Here is a 5,000-nt window from a genome sequence, read left to right on the forward strand (position 1 = left end):
ACTGATCGAAGTGTCGGATCAGTTCATCAGAACGATCGCCGGTTCGGCCAAGACGGCTTAAGAGCGAGAGACCATGGTCGGATTTGGATTCCACTCGAACAACTTCACTTCTGGCTTGACCAAAGGACTTAGCATGTCGAACAGGACGGGAGAGGCGAACTTCAGTACGGTTGATTTGGCCATCTGGTCGTGGGTTATGCTGAAGCTCCAAACCGGACGAGTGCGGGTCAAGACGATACACGGCCCGAGCGGTATGTTCGGCCCGATCGATGGACTGAACCTCAGTTGCGTTGTTCCGGACGTTCTGATCCTCGTTCTGATCTGATTCCATGGACTGATCCTCGGACTGGGGCACATCATTCCCTCCTTCTTCAAAAGGATTTGACCACAAATCCGGATCATCTACAATAAAAGGGGAAAGATCAGAAACATTAAAGCTCGAAGAAATGTCATACTTACCTTGAAGATCAAGCTGATAAGCATTGTCATTGATCTTTTGAGGATCTGGAATGGACCATCGACCCGAGGCATAAGTTTAGACTTTCTTTCTTCTGGAAATCGCTCCTTCCTCAAGTAAACCCAAACAAGATCGCCTTCTTTGAAAATAACTTCCTTTCTTTTCTGATTGGCATATCTTTTATAGATCTCGGTCTTGGCTTCAATGTTTGCACGAACCTGTTCATGTAGCTTTTTGATAGTGTCCGCCTTCCTCTTGCCATCTGTACTAACTCTTTCACTCAAAGGCAAAGGTAAAAGATCAAGTGGACACAAAGGATTAAACCCATAAACAACTTCAAAAGGAGAAAACTTCGTAGCAGAATGCATTGCATGATTGTAAGCAAACTCAACATGTGGTAAACATTCTTCCCAAAGCCTAAGATTCTTCTTAACCAAAGACCTAAGCAGAGCAGACAAGGTTCGATTAACAACTTCAGTTTGACCATCAGTTTGCGGATGACAAGTTGTAGAAAACATCAATCTTGTTCCTAGTTTAGACCATAAGGTTTTCCAAAAGTAACTAAGGAACTTAGCATCACGATCAGATACAATGGTCTTAGGCATTCCATGCAACCTAACAATCTCTCTAAAGAACAAATCAGCTACTTGTGTGGCATCATCAGTTTTATGACAAGGAATGAAATGAGCCATTTTCGAAAATCTGTCAACAACAACAAAGATTGAATCTCGTCCAGACTTAGACCTTGGCAATCCTAACACGAAATCCATAGAAATGTCTACCCAAGGATGAGAAGGAATAGGAAGTGCAGAATACAAACCGTGGTTTGAAGACTTGGATTTAGACTTCTTGCACACCACACAACGGCTACATATCCGTTCCACATCTTTCATTAAGCTCGGCCAATAGAAGTGATCATGAACCGCCTTGTAAGTCTTTTTGACACCAAAATGTCCCATAAGCCCACCTCCATGAGCTTCCCTGAGAAACAACTCCCTCAAAGAACATTGGGGCACACACAAACGGTTATCAAAGAATAAGAAACCAGAATTTTGAAAGTATTTGCCATAAGCAACCTTTGGGCATTTTCGAAAAATCTCTTTAAAGTCCTGATCAGAGGCATAAAGATCCTTGATAAATTCAAAACCAAGCAGTTTAGTTTCAAGAGCTGAGAGAAGAGTATACCTTCGAGACAATGCATCGGCCACAACATTCTCCTTACCTTGTTTGTACTTGATCACATATGGGAATGTCTCAATGAACTCCATCCAACGAGCATGCCTCTTGTTGAGCTTTTGCTGACCCTTAAGGTGTCTTAGAGACTGATGATCAGTGTGGATAATGAACTCCTTAGGCCAAAGATAGTGCTGCCACGTTTGAAGGGCCCTCACCAAGGCATAGAGTTCTTGGTCGTATGTGGGGTAGTTGAGCATGGCTCCTCCCAGCTTCTCACTGAAATAAGCCACTGGTTTTCCTTCCTGCATCAACACAGCACCAATACCAACACCAGAAGCATCACATTCGATTTCAAAAGCTTTAGAAAAATCTGGAAGTACAAGTAAAGGGGCATGAGTCAACTTCCCTTTAAGAATTTCGAATGCTTCTTCCTGAACTGGTCCCCATTTGAACCCCACGTTCTTCTTGATTACTTCAGTAAGAGGAGCGGCCAAGGTACTGAAGTTTTGAACAAATCGCCTATAGAAGCCGGCAAGGCCATGGAAGCTTCTTACTTCACCAATGGAGGTCGGAATCGGCCAGTCCCGGATTGCTTGGACCTTCTGCTCGTCCACTCTCAAGCCATCTGCACCTACAACAAAACCTAGAAAGACCACATGATCTGTGCCAAAAGAACACTTTCCAAGGTTAGCAAACAAACGTTCCTTTCTAAGGACTTCAAGAACAGATTTCAAGTGCTGTTTGTGCTCTTCAAGGCTTTTGCTGTAAATAAGAATGTCATCAAAGTAAACCACAACAAAATGACCAATAAAAGACCTCAAGACATGATTCATTAGGCGCATGAAAGTACTAGGTGCATTCGTGAGACCAAAGGGCATGACAAGCCACTCATACAAACCTAGTTTTGTTTTAAAGGCCGTTTTCCATTCATCACCTTCTTTCATCCTAATCTGATGATAGCCACTTCTCAAATCTATCTTAGAAAAGTACTTAGAACCATGGAGTTCATCAAGCATATCATCAAGACGAGGGATAGGATGTCGATACTTTACCGTGATGTTGTTTATGGCCCGGCAGTCCACACACATCCTCCAGGAGCCATCCTTCTTTGGTACAAGTAGAACAGGCACGGCACAGGGACTGAGACTCTCTCTGATGTATCCCTTTTCAAGCAAGTCATTGATCTGTTTCTCCAACTCCTTGGTCTCGACCGGATTGGTGCGGTACGCTGGTCGGTTCGGTAGAGAGGCGCCCGGGACGAGATCAATCTGATGCTCAATGCCTCTTACCGGTGGCAATCCTTTGGGATTTTCTTCTGGAAACACATCAGAATAATCCTGCAAGATACCTAAAAACTCACTCGGAATCTCCGGTGCAAGATCAGAAGACGATGAGGCCAAGAGAGACTCTTTATAAATCAGTAAGAGAAATGGCTTTTGAGAGCAAAGAGACTTCCTTACCTGACTTTCCTTGACAAAGAAGTTGGAGTTTCTGGTACTGGTCTCAGGTTTATCAGCTTTAGAGTCTTGGTCTCGATTCTTCTTAAGTTGGACCTGGTCTTGATGAACTTCCGAAGGCGACAAAGGCACCAAGGTGATCTTCTTTCCCTGATGATCAAATGAATGCCGGTTGGTGAAACCATCATGCACTGCCTTCTTGTCAAATTGCCAAGGCCGGCCCAAAAGAACATGGCAAGCATCCATGGGAAGCACATTGCACACAACCTCATCCTCATATCGGCCAATGGAGAGTGGAACTGTGACTTGCTCCTTCACATACTGTTCTCCGGCCTCATTGAGCCACTCCAACCTGAAAGGACGAGAAAGAGGTCGAGTAACAAGCCCAAGTTTCTTTACAAGGGTGTCACTAGCCACATTAGTGCAACTACCTCCATCAATGATTAAAGAACAAACTTTATCAGAAATGAGACATCTAGAGTGAAAGAGATTCTCCCTTTGTTCTTTGTCATTGGATTTTGGTTGGACACTCAAGGCACGCCTAGTAACCAGTAGTGAACCATGGCTCGGCTCATCAAGGACATCTTCATCATAAATCGGATCAGAAATCTTCACAAAGGTCGAGCAAAACTCATCGATCACTCCATCGACCTCCTCATCGAAGATGGGATCAGTGGTGTCGTCCAAGACCCTCCTAGTAACAAGAAGGGGACCATGAACCGGGAAGTCAAGTGCTTCTTTATCATCATCATCATCATACACTGGTCCGAGATCCTCCTTGTCTTCTTCAGATTCGACTTCTCCATTCTCCAAAAGCACCATCACCTTTTGGTTCGGACATCGATTGGCATAGTGGCCAAGGCCATGACACCTAAAGCATTGGATGTCTCTAGTTCGTTTGGTAGCCTCTTCTTTCTTTTCTCTATCATCACGAGCAGGGACATTAGTCTTAAAAGCTGTATTTGTTGTGGAAGAAGACTTACCCTTGTCTTGATAGTTTGGCTTGGAAGCAAAGGTCGGTTTAGAAGCAAAGGTTGGTTTAGTGAGACCCTTTCTCTTGACTTGTTGCTCGATCAGCACAGCCTTGTGTAGCATCTGCTCCATGCTGTCATAGTCTTCCAGCTCCATGCGGTCTTGTATGTCCCGGTTGAGCCCGGTAAGAAATCTGGCCATGGTGGCGTCTAAGGGTTCTTCTACATCAGCTTTGATCATCAAGGTCTCCATCTCCTGGTGATAGTCCTCAACTGTCTTAGAACCTTGAAGCAAACGCCTGAGTTTATGGTGTAGATCCCGGTGGTAATGGTCGGGAACAAAACGTCTCCGCATCAGCATGGAAAGCTCATCCCATGTATCGACTGGCGCCTCACCTGCTCTCCTCCTGCTAGTCACAACTCGATCATACCAGTTAATAGCATAGCCAGTAAACTCAGCAGCAGCAAGTCTAACCTTTTTAATATCAGAACAATTTTGACAATCAAACACAAGTTCAATTTTTCTTTCCCATTCAAGAAAAGCATCCGGATCATTTTTGCCATCAAAACTTGGAATTTTCAATTTCAAACCACCCAAGCCATCATTGGTTCTTTCATTTCTACCAAAAGGATTGACATCACCTCGGTTTTGATGCCTAGGAACTCTCCTTGGACGGTTGATGGATCGATCATCATCATAAGACTCTTCTCGGATTTCTAGATCGGACCGGCTGTTCCTCCTTGGGTGGTCACGTCTGGTTCTGGTACGTGACTGAGTTGGACGGCCCTGAAGTTCATCAAGCCTCTGATGGATCGCCTCCAAACCTGTATTCAACAAGTTAGACATAGAATCATTGAGAGCACGCATTTGCAAGTTAGATAGCCCGGCATGTGAGTTTCCGGGTCGGTTTCTTTCTTCTTCACTGTCCATAGCTACCT

Source organism: Brassica napus, unplaced genomic scaffold (genome assembly GCF_020379485.1).
Source record: "Brassica napus cultivar Da-Ae unplaced genomic scaffold, Da-Ae ScsIHWf_199;HRSCAF=351, whole genome shotgun sequence".
Lineage (NCBI taxonomy): Eukaryota > Viridiplantae > Streptophyta > Magnoliopsida > Brassicales > Brassicaceae > Brassica > Brassica napus.